The sequence below is a fragment of the Pinus tabuliformis genome, chromosome 1_1 (assembly GCF_031772625.1).
Source record: "Pinus tabuliformis cultivar Carrire ecotype Pingquan chromosome 1_1, CPIR1, whole genome shotgun sequence".
NCBI classification, from domain to species: domain Eukaryota; kingdom Viridiplantae; phylum Streptophyta; class Pinopsida; order Pinales; family Pinaceae; genus Pinus; species Pinus tabuliformis.
In genome coordinates this window covers 958,235,692-958,258,637 of record NC_142297.1, presented here as the reverse complement: position 1 = coordinate 958,258,637, position 22,946 = coordinate 958,235,692, and positions in this window count along the sequence as shown.

Sequence of the window (22,946 nt, the reverse complement as noted above, 5' to 3'; positions counted from 1 at the left end):
TTTGACCGGCTTATCGAGGCGGGGTGCCCCCATCTCTTTATCAGGTTCGGCCCGTGGAGGTGAATCTGTGAGAGATTATGTTCACAGGTATTGCAGAGACGGATCTCAGCCGAGTAAAGATGGCAAGATCATCATCCGTGACGTCACTGACAGGTCTTTGAGGACCATTCTGTTCACTTTTGGTAGGATGGCTGGTGGTGCAGCTCTTCATGTGGCCAACCGATCTTATATGCAATACGCCTTGGAATGTCTCGAACCGAAGGTGTTCAACTGGTGTGACGCAGTACTCCTTGTGATGAAAGAACAGTTGACCAAGGTGAAGAGCGGGAGACTGAAGAACTTTGGATATGGTTCTATCTTGACCACCTTTGCCTTGGAAAAGATACCACTGATGCAGCCGCAGTATATTGCACTCGGTTTACCTCCACCGACTGAACCACGTATGCAGAGATGGGTCGACCATATGTCTAGGCATGCTGGTCAGTCTCAGATTTCCTTTTCTGATACCTTCTTCAGGTGGTTTGATCGTCAGGAGATGGTTTATTCCGAGTATCCATATGCTGGTATGGACTTCCGGGGTGACCCAGATTTGGTACTGCCGACTGGCGAACAGTGGGGTGCCATTGGTAAATTCTTTGACCATATTCCTGTTTATCATTTTTATTTTATAATGTCCTTGTGCTTTACTCTGTCAAGACTAATCAAAACTCATGTGCCCATGCAGATGTCGGTCCCGTCCGGCTAGTAGTACGCCTGAGAGTGCCAGCTGCTGTTCCTGCAGGAGAGGCTGTGGGAAGGGCTATCCTTCACGACCTTGATGTGGCCGAGACTCTTTCAACATTACAGGATCAGGTCGAAGGCCTCACTCTCGGTATTCCAAATGTGAGGACTGACGAGCTACCTTTGAGGTTGCAGCGACATACTACTGGCCTGCCAAGTCCATGGACTAGGATTTTACGCATGATTGCACAGGTGATGACTTGTTATCACCAGCATCATTAGACTAGGGTGCCCCCTAGCGTTTTGAGTTTTGGGTCATTTGACCAATTTTGTCTTGGTTACAGAACATTATGTGTAAACCATAAACAGTTATATATATATTTTTGATTTTCGATGTTTTATTTCGGTTAAGTTATATGATCCTGATGCAAATATTGATGAGATGCTTCCTTTTATAAATGTTGCAAATGTCTATCTAACACATAATTTGCCAATGAGTCAGTTAATGTGTTTAAGGTTCTGGAAATATGCTGATATTGAATAAAATCAAATTACCTTTCCAAAATCTTGACCCTTAGGAACATGCGATAGATAGCTGGATTTCGGATGGAGTAGATACTAGTGAGTTGTAGTATGATGAGCTGTGAGTCTAGCCTGACGACCAGTCGGCGTATGCCATGTGTGATGGCATCAGAGAGAAGTTCTATCAACGCGCTATATTCAGCGATGTTATTCGTTGACCGACCAATGCATACCCCTCTAAAACTTACTAACTCGCCGCTTGGGTCAAAAATGGCCCAGGCCACAAAAGATAGGTTCCGTGAGCTACGACTTGCTCTGTCGGCATATCCAGTAAAAGATTCCAATAGGTTCGACATCTGCGACAAATGTAAAAAGTGGATTTACTTGACCAAAACAAATACTTTAGCGAAAACAAAAATGTAACAAAAGCATATAGGTTACCACACTGAATCACGCATAGTAACGCTTAAGGTACAACCCATTACGAGGTTGTGCCAGTGGAATCCCGTCATAATCCATTAACTCGTAGGCTCCTTTTGCTAACACTCGCTTAACAATATAGGGGCCCATCCATAAAGACTTGAATTTACCTGCTCCCAATTTATCGGATTCTTGGTCATAAAGCAAGACCAAGTCACCTTTTGAGAAGACACAGGGTTTGACATTCTTGTCGAACTGCGCCTTGACTCGTTTCTTATGGGCTTCGTTAGCCAAAGTGGCATCACGACGGGTTTCATCCAATTGGATTAGTTCCAAGAAACAAGCCTCCTCTTCTGAAGTCCCGGGGAGAAGGTCGATTGTGAGTTTGAGGGACGAGATTTCGCACTGAACAGGTAAAATTGCTTCTAGGCCATACACCAGTTGGAAAGGTGTAAACCCGGTTGCATTTCTTACCGATGTTCGGTATGCCCACAAGGCTGAGTACAGGATCAGGTGCCAACTCCTTTTGTGAACTCCAATCATCCTTTGCAGCATGCGCTTCAGGACCTTGTTGATTGCTTCAACTTGTCCGTTGGCTTGCGGGTAATATGGAGTAGAGCTGTCGTGAGACAACCCTAATTTGGCAGCTAATTCGACCATCATGTGATTGCGAAAATGCGATCCATGATCTGTGACTATAGCCTGTGGGACGCCGAATCTGGCAACTACATGATTGAAAAAGAAAAGGGCAGTTGTTTCACCTGTGTTATCTAATGTAGGCATCGCCTCGGCCCATTTGGTAAAATAGTCAACTGCGACTATGATATACCCATGCCCCCTGGTCGAGGTGGGGTTACATGTCATGAAATCGATGCCCCATTTGGCGAATGGCCCAACAACAACTATTGGCTATAGAGGTGCGGGTGGTCTTCTGGTTTTGCTATCGAAAATTTGACAGGCATGGCAACTTCTGACTGCGGTTATGCAATCTTTGAACATTGTTGGCCAGAAGTACCCTGCTCGTAAAAATTTTTGCGCCGTAGCGTAACCGGATTGATGCCCCCCACACACGCCTGAATGGCAATCATTCAAGACTTTTTCGGCCTCCTCATGGGTGAGGCACCTCCGTAGAACTATATCGACACCACGACGGTAAAGTGTATCACCGAAAATCATGTAGTCTTTTGATTGGTATCGAATACGTTTTTGTTCGGAGCGGGAAGTATTAGGCCTATATTTTTGGGTTTGGAGATAAATGATTATATCCCCATACCACGGATTTCTTGAAGATATCAGAAACAAAGTTTCATCCACGATCGTTTCTTCGGATGTTTCATCGTTGGACGATGATGGGAGATCGCATAATAATTCTGCGAAAACCAGGGCTTTCTTTGACTTGGATTTTACAAATTCTAGATCAAACTCTTGTAGAATCGCTATCCATTTTGAATATTTTCCCCCCAGCAACTGTCGCGACAATATATAAGTCATGGGGTTGCAATCTGACAGAATGGTAGTTTTTCGAAAGAGGACATAGTGTCGAAATCTCTGTATCGCTTGAACAGCTGCGAGCACTAGCTTTTCAACATAAAAATATTTGCTTTATGTATCATTTAAGTTCTTACTCAAATAATATATAGGATGTTCAATTCCGTTGTCTTCTTGAACTAAAACCATTGCGATGGTTGTATCCACTGCAACCAGATACAGGTTAAAGTCTTTTTGATAATCAGGAGCGTACATTAATGATGCTTTCATTAGTGATTCTTTTAAAGCATCAAAGGAAGCTTGCGCAACCTGATCCCAGATGAAGGGTACTTCCTTTTTCAATAGACGAGTATAACCTTTAGCAAGTTCGGCGTAATTTGGAATGAACCTCCTCAGAAAGTTTGCTTTCCCTTGGAGTTTCTGAATCTGAAGCAAATTCGAAGGTGGAGGCAAATTTATGATTGCCTGAACCTTACATGGGTCGAGAGGAATCCCATCCTTCGAGACTACAAAGCCAAGTAGATGACCAAAACTGACACAGAACACACATTTGTGTGGATTTAGTCGTATCTTGTAGTGTCGGCAACGTAGAAATATCGCTCTTAAATGCTGCAGATGATCAGTCCGCTTTCACGAATGAGCCGGAAGGTTGTTGAGATATGGTTGAATGATTTTTTTGATGTCATGGAAGGCATAATTCATTGCCCTCTGAAATTTTTCCCCTGCTTTCTTTAAACCAAAGGGTAATTTTCGATATGCGAATGTGTCCCATGGACAAATAAATGCAGTCTTTGACTGGTCCTGTGGGCGGATATTTATTTGATTATACCTGGAGAATCCATCCATAAATGAAAAGATTTCACATCCGGCGCATTCATCAATTATCTGGTCAATGAAGGGTGTAGGGTAGTTGTCTTTTGGACAAGCTTGATTTACATCCCTATAATCGACGCACATTCTAATCGTTCCTTGATTTTTCATAACAGGAACAATGTTCGATACCCAAACGGTTAGAGGAACCGGGTAAATGAAACCAGCATGGAGAAGTTTTTCAACTTCTGCCTTGATGGCAGCGGCTTTCTTGGGGTGCACCTACCGTAGCCGTTGTCATACTGGTTTGACATCTGGATACATCTTAATTTCGTGTTCAACGATACTCAAGTCAATGCCTGGCATTTCATTATATGACCAAGCAAAGACATCTCTGAATTCACGAAAAAGAGCGTTATATATTTCCAGTTCTGAAGGAGAACAACATTTTCCAACATAAATATTCTCTACAACATCTGTTTTGGTCGAGATATTTATGGCGATAGTCTCTTCAATGTTGGACAAGTTTCGCTCGGAATCCACCGTGTTTACAGTATTTGATAGGAAATCAAAAACTGAAGGATGATGAAGGTCGTCAGGGATATCTTCTTCACAATCTGGAAGAAGGGAACGATGGTGGTAATCTTCCCAAGGTGCCCCTTCAATCACCATTGATTGAACAATTCCTTCATCGGTGTAATGCACTCGCGACCAAGGATCTGAAGGGGTGCCATATTCCTTAGACCTATCTATCCAAACGCTTGATGAGCGTTGATTTGAGTTTGCCTCCCATGCTAGGAACATTGATTGCTACAATATTTCCATTGGGCTTGGAGGCAATACCTACGTATGATCCATGTTGATATCGTTTTCTGAGATCTTTTCAATTGAAGATATCATATTGCAGGTTCCTACCGATGCTACTTCTGCCAGATTTATTGGAGGTGGAAGGGCAAAAGTTCCCATTAATATAGGGTCTTTTAGTAGGCCTACTCCGATATTTTGAAGCGAATGGGGGCTTCCATGGATCATTGGAATGCTTCCCGTAACTTGAGAACCATTGGGGAGGAAAGTTTGTTGGTCGACGATTGTAATCCCTCCTTGAAAGGGGAATGCAATCTTCCTAAAATAGGTTGACACAACAGCTGCCATAGCATATATCCATGGTCTTCCCAGCAGGATGTTGTAATCGAGGTTTCCGTCGATTACTTCAACATCTATTTCTACTGTTTTGCCTCCTAGTTCAACTTGCAAGTTACTTATAATACCATATGGGGTATATGTTCTTCCGTCGAATGCTTTTAATGTCGACGAAGATCACGACAAGGTTGGAGATCCTAAAGTTTTCCAGCAACTCATCGACATAATACATGTAGATGCCCCCTCATCAATAATTGTTTGGTGAACGGTTTCATTGAGGGTTTTCACTTGAACGAGGAAAGCAAGTTGAGCTGGCAACTGAGGATCGTATCCTTTATGATTAAAGGATACAAGATTGGAATCCTTTGGTTCTATCCCACCAATAGCTGATAATAAAGCCTGCTTTTGGGATGGGCAATTTTGCAGTACCTCAAGTGTCGACATAGCGGATGGCGATTGGGCCAGATCTTCCACTATATTATAATGTTGTGCTACTCTAGCACGAGGATTAAATGTCAACTTGTGTACTACTCCCTTTGGCGGTTTGATTGTCAACTCAGGAATGATGGGCGGCGCAACTTCTGTGGAAGTTGTTGTCGAACTACTAGGTTGATCTTTATCCTTGTTGTTCGACAGCTGTGGATTCCCATAATCTTTGTTCCTTGTCGATATCAAAGCATCATTTTGCTGTTTGGAAACCGACAACATCAGCACTTGAGACGGGGAAGCATTTCCACTGTCAACTAGATTTGTTCCTGGATTCGGAAACGGATAAGTTAATACTGTTGAGGCCTTTGTATTCTTGAAGAATTTTTTAAGCTCAGCTTTATATGGACAATCTAATGTCCAATGATCCTCATCGCATATAAAGCATGGATGATTTGGTTTCCTATTTCCAGAAGGGTTTGTAGAAGATTTTTCAGGTGATGATTCCTCTTGTTTCTTCTTCTTCCCTTTGTTTTTCTTCTTGCCTCCTGGTTGCTTGGTTTCTTTCCCTTTATCTGTCGAGACGACATTTACTTCCGAGGCAAGAAGTTCTTCTTTTGCATTTTGACTGGAAATCTTACGAGCCTTTTTAGATGTAGCCTTTGTCGATTTCGTGTCTATTGCGCCAATCACGCTATCACTGGCATGAGAGTCATTGTTTGATTTAGGAGGAGGGGGGACCGAGAATTCCGGTCTAGGAGCATCAGGTATTTTATCGTAGAGCGTGCCAGACTAAGTGTGAATAAAGTCTAAATATTGCGCATGAGCAATAACTTGCTCTTCAGTGATGACTCCCCCTTTTGCCACATCTTCCGTAATGGAAGGCAATAATGACTTAATAAACCATTCAGCTAAAAGCTGATCAGGAACATACATTTTTACCATTCTACGACGACGTCGCCACTCATGTATATGATCAGATATGTGAGTGGCCGTTGTTTGTTTTAAATTGGTAAGAAGTTCCGTTCCCGTTTTGACCCTTATCGGTAACTGAAAATGGGTTAAAAAGGTTGTGGCTAAGGTACTGAAGTTGTCAAACGAAGCTCTGGGCAATTCGATATACCATTTTGCTGCTGGACCAGTTAACGTCCTTTGAAAAAGGTGAAGTCTAATCGAATCATCGTTTAGGGTGTTTGATGAACACCACAGATGAAAGGTCATCACATGATTCGACGGATCTTCACTCGAATTTCCATTAAATTTAGGAATATCTGATGGAAGTTTATGCGGAATCGCTGGCCACCAAGGGGCATAAGCGATTGGATTGTTTGTTAACCGATTTAAATCAGGTAACTCTAAAGTTGCCACGAAGGGTAACTGTTGATTCAGGTTAGGTGAAGCATACCCAGGATAAGATGGAATCGCCTGAGCAGTTGGTCTTTGCATACCAGCATAATGCATTTGATGCTGGTAACTTTGGTAAGGTTGGTGGGCATAACCATTGTAGAATGGTTGATTTTGACCGTTTTGAATATATAGCTGTCCACTATTTGCAAAGATTTGTTGCTCAGATCCTTGGTATACTTGTTGGAATTGCGGTTGTTGGTATTGCACCAGCCATGGTTGTGAAGCCATGTGCTATTGCCCGATACTAACTGTTTGACCAAGATGAGGGGTAATTGTACCCGTTTGGACCTGTGTCATTCCACCAGTCGGCGATTGTGGTTGAGTCGCAGGGTCAAGAGGTTGTTGCATTACAACCTGAGAAACCTGAGGCTAGCATACAACAGGCAGCGCTTGTACTTGCGACACCATCACAATAGCTGGCGTAGTTAGTATATTTGACATAGGTAAACATTGTTGCATCGAATATACAACTCTTGGTTGTTGAGGTAGTATCGGTACCCAACCGCTAGATGTAATTCCGGCATAACCTGAATTTTTTTGTGAACCCCCGTATGGCTGTCCTCCCGGAGGGGACAATGAAAGGGCATACTGCCCCCCATACGACGATAATCCGGTACTTAAAGGAATGGTTTGACCTTGAGGACCGGACTGCCCAAATTGACATCCCAAAGGATCAATTTGTTGAGACTCAACATAAGAGTTTTCGGATACTATTCCGCATGAACAAACAGGAACGGACCATATTGTCAAAATAGCCCCTGAGTGGGCTCCTTCTAGCGATTGAGAGCTAGTTGGGACAGATGGTATACTGACGAACATTGTTGGAGTGATAGCAGGAAGTTCTGTCATCGCTGTGTCAGACGACACAGTCCTAGATGTTGACGGTTGTTCAGACATTTCTAGTTTATCCAAAAGATTACCTAGCAATTCTACAGGAGCTTCCGTTGGTTGTAGACTAATTTCTGATGAAGAAGGATACAGAGTGATCCCGACTCCAAATTGCGATGGAGTACTAGATGGAGGATCCTCCACAATCTCTTCTATAGCAATCAGACCAGGTGGAAGAGGTAGACCGTCAGGTCCGTAAAATATTTCTGGTGCCGAAGAAGGTATGGAATCTGCAGCGACAGATGTTTGGGGAACAACACTCTCCGAACCGGTTGTAGATGAAACTGGTTCAGTAACACAAGTGTTTACCCTCAGACTAGGATCAGTACTACTGTCCTTCAGTGGCTGCTGAACTTCTTCTGTAAAGGTAGGGATACCAGAAATGTTTGGAGTAACCGGAGTCTCTGATGTTGTTGGAACACTTGTTCTAACTTTACCAAGGGATTTGGAACCAGTTAAACGAGTTCTCTTTGTCCGTAATAGCTTCGATTCCAGAGACAAAGACGGTTGACTCGTAAGCCTCCACGAACGACGGGGTTTCAATTGACTGTCTTCCATGATTGCGGATTACTCGATCAACTAAAAATAAAGGGGAAGTATGTTTCTGAATTAGATGAATTTTAGATGCTTTTGACACAACTTGTTTTTTCAATTTTAAAGAGTCGAGAAAAAACAAAAGATGACTCTAGTTGCCTTCGATTTTTAATGAGCCTGAAGTGACAAGTGCTCAAATGGACCTTTTCCGTTAAGGAGTCTGAAAAGGAACGAAAGGGACTGCTCTGGAAATCTAGGCAGAGGGATTACCAAACCAATCGTAAAACTGCAGAATACTTTTTACGGTACGGAAGTCAATCTTCCTGAATGCTGTGTTCAGTGCATTGTGATCGATAGGGCGACATACACGGCTTCCTATGGATAAAGGATTAAGCCTATTGTGGTCTCCCAAAATATACTCGACGGTACGTGGGAGCACAAGTCCGTACTGGCACTTATCGTCTCAAAGTGGAGGAATCACCCAACCAACAGTGAGAACAATAGTTACCAGGCTTTACGACACCGGAATACGTCTCTAGCCTAGACTTCTAGATGTTGTGCATTAGGTTCCAAAGCGTTGTTATATTCATTAAATTTATTTTATAGTTGATCTTGCTTAAGAAATTTGCCTTTCAGGTTCATCGCGTGATGTAGATGTACAATTCCTAAAATGAAATCTAAGATGATAAATAGTCTTTTTATCTTCTCTGTGCAATGAAAATCCTAGCTACTAAGGAAAGAAAGATAGAATTCTTTCAACAAAGAGCAAAGAGCACACACTATATGCACTGTCCTAAATCAAACCAATCAAACAGTCTAAATGCAAATGCACATGCATGTATTTGTTTTCAGCCTTCTTAATATGTGAATGATAAAAAGAAAGCTAATGCGCAAATCTGAATTACTTTTCAAGCGACAATTACTAACAAGTTTCTTTTCAAAATCAAAATGAAGACAATAACAACACTTTGCGATTTGGAAATGAAGACTTGCTTTCGACACTAGAAAAACTACTAATTCAGATCAAATACAATAGTAATAGGGTAATCGACTATCAAGAGCAATCAGACTCTCTTCTATGACTGAAAACGACACTTGCGACACTTTCAAATCAAGAAACGACAGTACAATTACGTTACTTTTTTGCAAAGGAGAACTGAAAATGACTCAACAAATACACAAAAACATTTATAGTTCTTTGCACAATGGAGGCGGAATATCAGCAAGGAAAGGGGTTTCAAACAGAGGTGTATTGACTACAGGCAACAAAATTCTTGAATAGATCTGAAAAGAGTGAACAGAAACCAAAATTTAGGAACAATGCCTAGTTTGATCAGCGCACCTATAACACAGTGAATTTGAAATGCAGCGCACCTACTACACTCGGGAAGTGCACTGAATTTTAGATTCACAGAACAGAGAGTGCGCTGGGCCAGGGACGAGACTTTGCTTGGGTTCCGAGTCACAGTTTGCAGTTCAGTTCAGGGATTTTGGCCGAGCAAGTGGTAATCAGTAAATCAACAACAGGGGTAGATCTAAGGAGGTTACTAGAGCCACCACAAGGGCAATTAGAGAGTTTGTAAATCAGTTGTTTAATTCATAAACAAAACCCAGAGATTAACTAAAGCGGCATTTATCTACTTTGCATTTGCATAGCAAATGCAGTTCGAAAGCTACCTGGCTCAACTTCAGGCTCCGTCTGTAAGTTTATAAAGTAAACAAAATGTAGATAAACAAACAACCTAGTCGCTCCCTGGCGGAGTCGCCATTTTTTTATAGGGAAAAGTGTCTATGAAGAACTGCTAATCCCACTAAGGTGTGGTAGCTACCTTAGAAACAAACAAAGTAAAACTACTTTCATTTTCCTTTATGAAAGATAGATGAGAGAAGAATAAAGGAGACCAACCTCTGTTTTGCGCTTGGTTCCTTGCTCGATTCCTCTCTCTTTTGATAGTCCTTTGCTACTTGCTTCCTTATACACCCAGCTTCACAGAGTACCTGTAAAATCAAAGCAGCATAACACTATACAAGAACATGGATCTATTATCATAAGCAATCTAGGATCAGATGTAAATTGACCATACAAATGCATGAAACATAAATGACACAAGAGTATGGAGGAAAATTTGAATAGCTTTATTGATAATCAAGAAAGAGCCAAGAGAGTTACAACCAGTTGTTCTGACCTAGCATCATCCTCTTAGCAAGTAAGCCATTTTTCACCTCATGCAAAGCTTAGATCACCCAACACTATGATGTTGCCTCGAGAAACCAACAACAATTCCTTACAAGATGCAAAATTCCAGCCTCTGGATCTCTGGGATGAGGGATCCATATATAGATATCTGTAAGGGAGATGAGTTAGCTTGTGATTTGATTAGTGTCTTCCCTCTGATAGTTCTTGCTTCCACTTGGAGATTGATGATCTCTTACTCATCCTTGGTCGAATTCAGAATGGCAAGTGTCACAGTAGAAGTTTCTGGAAGATTCCATGCTTTTCCACCTCGCGGATTGACACTGCCATTTGTCTCTTCTCGCCCATCGCACCCCATAGAAGGGCTTTTTGAAATGCAACGCACCCACTGAGTGTACTTAGGTGAGATGCAACGCACTTTGCTTATGGAGTAGGTGAAATGATCCTGTTTTGACCAGTTCTGAGTAGTTTTTCATGGAGAACTTCTGGGAGAAGCTGTAATCAGTTAACCTTGTTCCTTTAGGGGTTGGAACAACACTTTTAGGGACTTAGGAGCCCTTGGTTTACGGACATTTTATGCTTGGGGTTGCAGTGCCCAAAAATGTCTATAACAATGGAGGCAGTGTTGGATGATAATGGGCTGAATGATTTCATAGAGGCTAATGTCCCAAAGCCTACTGATGCTGTGCAGGTTGATGCTTGGAAAAAGAAGACAGCAAAGTGTCTAAGGATTCTATTGGAGGGCATGAAGGATCACATTGTGTCCAGCCTGCATGGAAAGGCTTCTCCATACTTGATGTGGAAAGTGTTAACAGATCTATTCCAAAGCAAGACCGATCAGAGGAAGCTGGCGCTCAAGGATAAACTCAGAAACATCAAATGTGAGAAGGGAGATAGTATGCCCAAGTATCTCACGAAGTTCACTCAGTGCAGATATGAGCTGGGAAGTGTGGGGGTGACTGTTGATGATGAGGACTTGGTGAGCTTGGCTCTACTTGGTCTTTCAAAGAGTTGGCATTCCTATCAGGACTCTGTTAATGGTCGGGAGAAACTGACAGGATGGGAGAGACTTTGGTCAGATCTTGTGCAGGAGGAGATCAGGCGGAATACCAAGGACGGATCTTCATCAAGGGGACCTAATGAAGAAAATTGCGCTTTGGCTGCCAAAGAAAAGAAGGGGAAGAACAAGAAAGTTTCTCAGTCTGGTGCGAAAGGCAAGAAGCAGGACATGTCCAAGGTGAAGTGTTTTCACTGTCACCAGCATGGACACTATGCCACTAATTGTCCACAGAAGAAGAAGAACAAGAAAGATGCTGGATTTGCAGCAAGATAGGCTCTAGCCTCACAGTTTGAGCTTGATTTTTCATTGATCGCATGCTTGGTTTCAAGTGTGATGGGATCGGTGTGGTTCTTGGACAGTGGTGCGTCTTTTCACATGACAGGAGATCGAGATTTGTTTTCTGATCTGGAGGACAAAGATCTTGGAGTGCACATCAAGATGGGCGATGATGGTAGATACAGTGCGACCAGTATCGGTACCACTTCCTTTGAGAGGGAGTCTGGTAAACCCTTCGTATTGAAGGAAGTGATGCATGTTCCAGGATTGAAGAAGAATCTTGTCTCTATGGCAATGTTAGAAGACAAGGGATATGATGTTGCTTTCAGTAAGGGAAAGGCTTTCCTGCGCAACAAGACAACTAGAGAAACCCAGAAGATAGGAGTTCGAGTGAGGAACCTTTATCAGTTGCATGTAGATGGATGTGCAGCAATGGAATGCAAGGCAGAAGGATTGGTGAGCCAGGATGATGGCGAGTTGTGGCACAGGAGATTGGGTCACCTTCACCATGGAGCCTTGAAGATACTGTAATAGATCACTACAGGGCTTCCTAAAGGCACTCTTGCGCAGTCAGATCAGTGCAAGGGGTGTACCTTGGGAAAGTTTGTGAAAGCCACCTTTCACGAGAAGGATAGTCATGCCACGACGATCCTTGAGAGAATTCACACAGACGTGTGTGGACCTTTCTTAGTAGCTTCGACAAAAAAACACAGGTATTATGTGATTTTTGTTGATGATTTCTCTCATAAGTGCTGGATCTTCTTCATGCAGAAGAAGAGCGAGACATACTCAAAGTTCTGTTAGTTCAAAGCACTGGTCGAGAAGGAGTCGGGGAAGAAGGTGAAGGATCTTAGGAGTGATAATGGTGGTGAATACATCTCTGGCGAGTTCAAGGATTTCTGCAAGGCAGAAGGGATTCGAAGAGAGCTCATAGCTCCCCATAACCCATAGCAGAACGGGGTTGCTGAGCAGGAGAACAGAACGATCATGGGTGTTGCACGGGCGATGTTGCATGATTAGGGTCTACCCGTTCACTTATGGGCGGAAGCATGCAATACAACAGTTTATGTGCAGAACCGTTGTCCTCATAGGATACTTGGCATGAGTACACCCGAGGAGGCTTATTCTGGTAAGAAGCCTAATCTTTCTCATTTGAGGATTTTTGGTGCTAACGTTTACATGCATGTGACGAAGGATTCTAGGAAGAAGTTGGAGCCGACCGCAGAGGTTGGGATATTTGTGGGGTACACTGATACGCCCCACAACTATCATGTGTATTTTCCAGACAGTGGTAAAACTGTTGTGCGACGGGATATAAAATTTCAGGAGGAGAAAGCCATGAAGTGTTCGCTTGAGAAGGAGCTACACTTACATGCAGATGAGGAGCTATTAGTTCTTAAAGATGAGCTTCAGGACGTGGATCAGCCACAGGATGAGGTTCATGGAGTGGAAGAGACCACTCATGCAGCACCAACCATCAGAGGGAAAAAGCGCTTGATAGAAGCTGAGCGACTGGCTCAAGATGCAAAGAAAGTTGTAGGGACACCTACAGCCCAACGCAGGCAGAGACAGTCACCTGATCGATACACTGGATACATGGCTCTTATGAGCAAATGTGTTGTGACTGAGCCATCCTCTTTCAAGGAAGCTGTGGAGGATCCTGCATGGGTAGATGCCATGGTGGAAGAGTATGATTCGATTGTCAGAAACAGTGCATGGTAGATTGTTCCTAGACCAGAAGGGAGATCAGTGGTGGGTTCGAGATAGATCTACAAAGTTAAGCAGGCAGCTGATGGGAGTGTGGAGAAGTACAAGGCAAGATTTGTTGCCCGAGGCTTTTCACAGATAGAGGGGATCGATTATGAGGAGATCTTTGCACCTATCGCAAGGTATTCTTCCATACGGATGATTCTTGCTCTCTCAGCACAGATGGGATGGCACATTCATCAGATGGATGTGAAGACTGCGTTCCTCAATGGAGTCATTGAGGAGGAGGTGTACATTGAGCAGCCCGAAGGTTTTGAGATCTTCAGCAGCGAGTCGCATGTGTGCAGGCTCAAGAGAGCGTTGTATGGGTTGAAACAAGCACCACGTGCTTGGTACACATGGATAGACAACTATTTCACTGGACTTGGATTCTCCAAGAGTGAGGCGGATCCTAACCTATACCAGATTGTGGTGGAGGGTAAGTTGCCTATCATTGTACTGTATGTAGATGATTTGATTCTAACAGGTGATGAGCTGTTGATACTTTCATGCAAGGATGATCTTGCTAAGGAGTTTGAGATGAAGGACTTGGGCCTCCTTCATTATTTCCTGGGATTGGAAATTTGGCAGCGCAGTGATGGACTATTTGTTTCTTAGGGTAAGTATGCTCGGGAGATACTGGAGAAGTTCAACATGCATGGCTGCAAGCCTGTTGATACTCCTCTTCTTGGAGGTTGGAGGAAGGAGGATGCCACTTCAGTAGAAGAAGTGGATGCCACTGTTTATCGACAGTTGGTGGGGTCGCTTATATATCTGGTCAATACATGACCCGATATATGCTATGCTATTAACCAGCTTTCACAAGCTATGGTTAAGCCAACCAAGCTCTTCTGGAAGGCAGGCAAGCATGTATTGCGTTATTTGAGAGGCACATCAGGATATGGATTGTGGTACAGACAGGAGGATGAGGTGAAGCTATGTGGCTTCACGGATGTAGATTGGGTAGGGAGCCCAATGGACAGAAAGAGCACATCAGGAGGGTCTTCAGTATCGGGTCAATAGCAGTTTCTTGGTACAGCAGGAAGTAGAGATCCGTGGCACTCAGTTCCGAAAAGGCCGAGTATATGGTAGCAAGTTTGGCTGCATGCGAGGCTATATGGATGAGGAAGATTCTGGTCGGTTTGTTCAGTTCTTACTTGGAGCCTACTGTGATTTACTGTGATAACCAGAGTTGCATTGAACTCTCGGCTAATCCTGTATCTCATGATAGATCTAAGCACATTGACATCAGGTACCATCATATCAGAGATTGTGTGCAACGGAGAATCATGTTACTTTCATACATTCCAACGGAGGATCAGGATGCTGATATCTTGACGAAGGCGCTCACTAGGAGAAAATTCGAATACCACCGAGGTAGGATAGGGGTTGCTGATAATCCATATCTTGTTCAGAGGGAGTGTTGAGAATGCAACAAGATGATGGAGCTTAGTGGAAAGGATTCGCCTTCACTAAGTAGGCCCGCAGGCAAATTATGGCGCAAAGTCTATTTTTAGCCTATTTCTATTTTTATACATATGGATCATGTCTATGAGTTGGAGGATGCTATTTATGGATGATTGGTCATGTTGGGAAAAATAGATGGACTTCTATTTCTGGTTCACAACGGTGTGATCAAAGTCTATTTTAGACTGCCAAGCTAAAAATAAAAAAGTCAAATATTATTGTCTCATAATAATATTTAGACTATAAACTTTATCTTATCCTCTTGGAGCACTTTAGTTTGAGATATAGATGTGGCACATGCAGCTGTCAGAAGGAAATATGTTTTTCTTATGAGTCAGTTGAGCTATTGCATGCAGGACATCAGTTAGAACTCATGCATGTGAGTTCTGTGGAGTTGGATGTGGAGTTGATGGAGTTGTGTTCAGTTTGATTTTGTTAAACTAGTTGTAATTAATCTAACTACAAATAGACTAGTGATGAGTTATGTGAATTAATTATTAACTCATAATGCAACTGAAGAATACATCAGTTAACTCAATGCATGTACAGTTCAGTGGAGACAGGTGTTAGAGGTTGAGATTGCTATCAGTTGTGACTATAGTTGTGCATGAGGTCTTGCACAAGCAATGTATTGAGTATGCCCATGAGAATTGCCCAGTATATGCCCAGTAAAATAGCCTGTGCTCATGTGATTTCCAGTGTGAGTGATTCTTAGCAGGTATTATGCAATAGAGGCAGGCAAAGCAGCGAAGGAGATTTGAACCTATGACTTGTTCGGGTCTGAGCTAGTTTTGTGTGTAACAGGTGGAGATAGTGCTGGATACTTGTGAGGAGTATTGTACTATGTAATGTTACATGTTCTCAATCATAAATATATAGATAGTGTGGGGTTTTCAGCTGTAAGCTTTCCCCAGGATACATACTGTGTTAATGTGTGCATGCGATTGATGTTTCATTGTTTTTTATGCTGCTAAATTGTTGATCAACGTAGAGGAGGTTATGTATTATGCATGTATTCCGCAATAGTGTATAATCGGGATAATCTCTATTGAATATGTGTTTATTATTAAAAATTTCTACAATATTACAAGCATATGCTATCCCCATCAAGCTTGTGTAAAAATAAATGGGGTACTCACCAGAAATGGTGGGGGAAATTGGATGTATTTCATTAGTTGTATTCTTCACTTGAGGCAGCATGTCACTCTTGAACATTAACACTCATCTACTATTCGTGTCGGGTTTTGGGACATCCTTACTATGTTACTTGCCTCCCTAGGTTTTGAGTTATCCATTTTAAACCTCTCATATGATCTCTACAGCGTCACCATGACCTCTGATCCTATGATGTCAAATGCTACCAAAATTCGGAATCTTTTCATCCACATGTTCATCGAAATCTTCCTACCTGTACATTGTCTGATCATATTTCACCATCTTGGATTACTCTCATTCATTGTGTTTCCCATTTCGTGTTGATGATGAAGCATTCATTATGACCTTCCTCTGATAGATCACTTCTTGTCGACTTTAGCTCATTATCCAGGAAGTTGATCTTGAAACTCCTTTCCAGTACCTTAGAATTTGCATGCCTCAATGGCGATTTCTTCGCACTCGATGATAGGTTCTCATCATTGGCCCTCGATCGAGTGATTTCATAGGTGTTCGAATTCAATTCCTTATTCACACTTTGTGAATTTTACTAATAGTACCTTATGAGCCATTGACATTATGGGTGGTTTCTCTCACTCTTGTTAACAGTTCACACCATTGGCCGGTAATCAAATGATTTTCGAGCATGTTTGACTTCAACACGTCTATTCACATGTTAGAATTTATACTTTGATCGAGTCATGTTGGAGTGCAAGACCCTGGGCTTAGATCACGAAAGTCCAGGTTGCGAGGAGTGATGAGTCATTCATGATTCTTTAGATGAATGGTTGCAACCATGCCATGGGTATCATTTTGACCCTCTCTATGTAGATGGTTGCGCCCATGCCGTGGATCTATTTCATATGATCCCTTCAGTTAGATGGTTGCATCCATGCCGAGGATCCATGCACATGATCCTTTTCTTGATGGATAGTTGTGCCTATACCATGGATTCATGTATTGTTATATGCCTCTCATGTTTACTAGACATGATTATCAAACTTCAGATATGTACATGTATAACTTCATGCTTCAGGGGGCATCTGTTACACAATAATTTGTCACTCTCTTGACACTCCTCGTTCCTAATACTAGAGAGCCCTAGTAATGACTATTGCGTTATAATTTCTCCATGAAACCTATGCTCTTGCATCCCTTGAAGTTTGAAGAAAGTAGTCCCCACTCCCTTCAGAACATTTCCATAGAATCCTTCTTAAAACCTAGTTTTTAAGATCAACGCTCTTTCCCAGTGTCTCACTCGCACCGATGGTGGATTTTTACACTATGACCTGTGCTGATCGGTGCTACTGTTAGCCCAATACCCACACTAATCTAATTCTAGAAATTTCTTATAAAAGGAAACAAAGTTTCATGTCTAGAAACTTCTAGTGGCGATGCGTTAGATGTTAGTTTGGTTGGATAAGGGCCAAGAAATCCATCTAAGGTTCTTTCCCCCTTAAAAGTGGACCTTCCCAAGGAGACAAGACCTTCTTCCCCCTTGAGTGGATCTCATTCTTATCCTCTTCTCCCTATATAAACCACTTCCTCTTACCCTTTTTGGTTGGACAATACAACATATAGTGAAAGTGGTGAAGAGATAGAACCAACTGCAAAATTCTGAAATCTTTAGCTTCTAATAGAAGAAGATTAGTCTTAGATGACAAAAGACTAGTCTTTGGTAGCTAAAGCATCAGGAGAGAGAGTTAGATATTGGAAGCCATTTCATGTCATGCAAGGGGAGGAAAAGAGTGGTGAAAAGGTGTGTAGTAGAACTTGGATACCACAAATGGGATCTCCAGTGTCAAGGCTTCAGTTGTATTTCTCTTTGAAGTTTATTTTAATACAACTAATGGTCTATTTCCTATATTGGGTGTAATATTACATTTGATAGCTTAGAACTCCTTGAAGTAGATTAGATTCGATTTTATGCTATCATGTTTGTTGTTGTTTCTTGCATGTTTGTTTCAGGTACTTAAATGAAAGGAACGAAAGGAAGCTGGAGCAAGGAAGCAAGATCACCATCAAGTGGATTAGCGTTATAAGAGTTAGGCCCTCTTATTTGATTCTAATCTAAGGAAATTTACATTAGATTGTATTTTTTGTGGCTGGGCCCACTCTCTTGGGCTAGAGGGACCGTCTCTGTCCACAGAGAGGATATTCCTACACCACACTTCCTTATTTTTATAAGGAGAGGGGGAGCTATGAAATCAGTTACAAAATATCTTAGCCAAGCTCTAGTTGTCTGATCAACTAGTTGTCTTGGAGTGAAAAGGTCTTCTGCCAAAATCATTACAAAGGATTTGATTCCTTTCTTTAAAATGCAAAAATTACAAAATAATAGACAAAAGGAAAATTGAATGATGGTTGAGGAAAATATCTCCCTGCCATTTCTGTGATTACCTCTGATCAGGCCACATCTTTTCCATGATGTGCCTCTTCCATTACTCGGTCGGTTCACCTGTCACTTTTCCTTAACTACTTGAATTCCTCACTCTCTAGAGCTGGGAGTGATCAACTGTTAGTAGCTTGTCATAGAGCAGAAACAGAGATCAACCTGGAAGTCCTTCATTGTTTGACTGTGTGGAGTTCCATGCCGAGAAATTAATTCTCAAGTGACCCACACACTACTTGATGAGTCCCATTCGTCCTTTTAACTCATTGAAGAAGTGCACGCGAAGCACTCGAATTCATTTTTGCTGCCAATGTTGTCCTTAAATTCTTGTTACAGAGTCTTCCACAAGATTAACCCTTTTCAATTACCAACTCCTTTGTTCCCGCATTCAATATTGCAGTTGTCGACCCATCCATCTCATAACTCTTTTTATTACACTATCGGAGCCCAATATGTCCTGTATTATTGCAATAGTGTTATATCGGAGCCCAATATGTCCTGTATTATTGCAATAGTGTTATATCGGAGCCCAATATGTCCTGTATTATTGCAATAGTGTTATATCAAAGCTTTTACTCATCAAGACTTTATTCTTAAAATGCATTACAAAACAGTAAGTTTTGATGTCCTTGGCCCCTTTTGTTTAGCCCCTTTCTATTTTCCTCCATGGGACTAGGTGCAGTGACCAGAGGCTTAGCCTTAAGGTGCTAGGGCATTTTGTTCCTTCCTAGGGGTTATTTTCCCTTTGTTAACAACTCTCTATTGCTAGTTCTTTAAATTCTTCTAGACCATGGTTCCAACCCAATATCGAAGCCCCCTTATCGGAACTTTTTCAAGTATCAACTGTTGTAAAGTGCAAACATCCTCAACCTCTGGTATGACATCATCATTCAATGTGGCACCTTCTAAATGGTCACACATGTCACCCATACTTCCCCCTTAGGCCCCTCAAAATGTGAAAATTACCTGACAAGTGTCCTGTCATACCGCTACGTCATGGTGACGTCAGATGCCACTGTAGCTTTGTTGAAACCAATCATATGCTGCCACATGTAGCTTATCAAAACCAATCAGATGTCACCATGTGTCTGTTATAGCTCCAAATCTCACTCTTATGGTTTGTGATGCTGTACCCATGGCCTAGGGCAACCCCTCCTTCCAGACCTGGTCCTAAAATTTAAAAAATAGTGTTTTATCCCTTATACGCGACATTGCCCTGAGTTAAACGCATGTATACGCGGGTCTGTGTATATCCAACCCGTGTGTATGTATTAAAAAACTTAAAAAAAATATAAAATTCCTTCTTTTCGGGCAGAGATTGCGGGTTTTACCTGCTGATCACCTGTTAGTGCCCGTGGCCCAATTGTTCCCAACCAACTCCTAACTAAAAAACTACTTTGGAGATGGTATAAAAAGACCTCAAAGGGAAGGCCTAAAGTGGAGAATAGAGAGAAAGGTTATTATGCTGAGATTTTTCCCTTGACCAGGTCTGAAGTCCCTTGTGCCTTCTGCACTTCCCCCATTTTGTACAGGAAACCTTTGTTTCCTTGTGTGTTGATGTTCATCCACCATTTATGACATCATGGAGAGAGTCATGGAAGGAGTTTTGTTAGAGGCTTGAGGCTGGAACGGATCCGGAAGGAAGCTTTGCTTGGAGCCTGCTGAAGGTGACTCAGGTGAACATATTCCTTTTTATGTACTTTATTTGTCTATAATAAAAGAAACACATGTCTTGGTTCCCGAAATGAATCTTCTTTATGTTAATGATATTCATGTTTTGAATTCATGTGTAAATGGTTGTTTGGATTTCATAACTAACTACCTTTCTTTATAACATGAAGATGGTTTTTTTATGAGTTTTTGTCCATGTACTGCTGTGTTCTTTGAATTGCTTGTTTTGCAGGACAAAAGAGAAGAAGGGAACTCCAAGAAGGGTTTGGACCCTAAAGGCCTTCTCAAACGTAGGACCGAAGGTACGTACCCTTATCATAGAATTTGCTTATAATAGCATAATGGCTGTATGAATGCATGTTTCTTTGAATAGACAACTTTCAGTCTGCTAGGGTTTCACCCAAAAAGCCCTAGGGGAGTAATTCCCTCTACCAGTGTCCTACTAGAGGAGATTGAAAAGGGCTCTTCCACCTTTGGTTTTGTAATGGAATCCTTTGTTAATCCTTTATTTGTGTTCCTTGAGGTTTTTAACACTATTAGAACTTTTTGAATATTGCAACTTTTAAAAGGTCTAAACTTTTAGAAGCTTTGATTATCTAATTGATGATGTTCTGATGTTGTGATATTGTGATGCGTCGATCTCCTCTGAGCTCTTACATTGCCTACTTCGATGTATTGAACCTCTAACATGTAGGACCTCTAGTATGTGATTGTCAATTGCTTGATTATCTGATGTTGTGATGCATTGGTACGTCCAACCTCTGATATGTGTGTGATCGATGATATCTCTAGACCTTCGATATGCGATCTCTGATATTCTTTCCTTCCTGAGGCTTTAATCCTTGGAACTTCAACAAACCATATCTTTTGATCCAGGAGTCAATTTTTGGACTTCCACATATTGTTGGAAAGCTTGTTCAGAGAACTTTCCAATGGAGTGGGCCCAATTTAGGCTTTGATTCCTTCTACTACTTGGAAAATGACTACAAATTTCTCTACTCACTTAGTCTTCGGACATTTGGATACACATTTTGTACTAAGTGACAACATTGGATCCAACTAGGGACAGTGTCTTGCTGGCAAGGTGTTGATAACGTGCAGACTAGTAGCCTTCACCATTGGGCATGGATTCAAAATTATATTGAACCTATAAAACCAAAAATCTCCATGGAACTTTATTTGTTTTGATTCATTTCCTCATAAAGTTGAAATGTGGAACTACAAGCTCTAAAAAGTAGAAATTACACACTCACATAGTGAGCTTATTTATATACAACTCATGTTTATGCATAGGGCTCAATTCACCCAAGTGAGATCAACCTTCCAATGGTACCAGGTTAGCATTTGGGTGCTGGACCTAATGCCTCCATGCTATTGAAATTTAAAAATCAAAACAAGCATGCACCATGAAAAATCTTCAAACAAAAAAACTTGATACATACCCTAGAAACAACCTTTACTATTGACCAAAGAATGTTGTCATGTAGTCAGCTACTAGGTCATAGAACTAACGAGAGAAAATCACAGCTACCTTATTTTTTTGAAAAGTCTACTGACCAATATCTTCTTGGTTAGGGTAGCCACAGACACCACTTGGCTCTTTTTCTTTTTTCACAAAGGGGCCTAGAGGGGGGAGGTGACTTCTCTTCTTTGATGACTTCAAACTTAAAGCAATTTGGATCTGAGGACTCCTTCTTTTTTTGAATAATTGGATCTAAAGGCCCCTTCCCCTTGTTAGTTGGCTTAGGAGGCTCTTAGGAGGAAGTTCCTTTGTTTCGGTCTTGTCCCCTCGATCTCTTTCTATATGACCAAAGATCATATTTCTTGTGCAGCTGAGCCAGCATGAAATTAGTGAACCGCTTGCAATAATCATAAATATCATCATCATTTAGTGTTGTATCAAGATCATCCTCCTCTTGTTCATACGTTCTGACTTCTTGTTCTTCATCAGAGAAAAATGAATACAAGTTTCCTCGAACTTCGTTGACATTATGTATCTTCTCCTCTGGATCATATTTTATATATAATGGAGGATGGATGTGGTCTTCTTGTTCTTTCCTCTCCCTTTGCAATATATGTAGGGGAGACCTTCAGTATTGAGGATTGAAACCTCGATTAGCAGCCTAGATGTTCTATCATCAAAGGTTTCTATTTTCTAGCTCCAGTTTTATCAGTTTATTTAAGGAGTTCTTTATTAACCTCTCCATCTCCTCGATCTTATGTTCTTGGGATTATTTTCCATGACTTGAAGAAGATGCTTCTTCTTTCCCCTTTTTCTTCTCTCTAGGGTTAGTTATGCTTCTTGACTTCCCTGTTGATGTAAAATTTTCTTCTACCTCGATAGCATCAATATTGGGGATTTTTTCCTTGCAAATCCTTCTAGATATTAGTCTTTCTAGATCAGATACAGATGGCATTCTTTCCTGAGAGGTATCTGAGCAAGTATGGGGCCTCTTAAAAGCTAGGGGGATGAACTTATGACTTGACAATGGAGTCATCAGGATTTTTACAATAAAATTGAAATAGTGGAGTCACCAAGGTGAGAGATCTTCAACCCACAATTCCCTTGCTCACCTGACAGAGGGAATGTAAAAAATTTCGTACCCAAGGAAAAATATTCTGATTCATTCCTC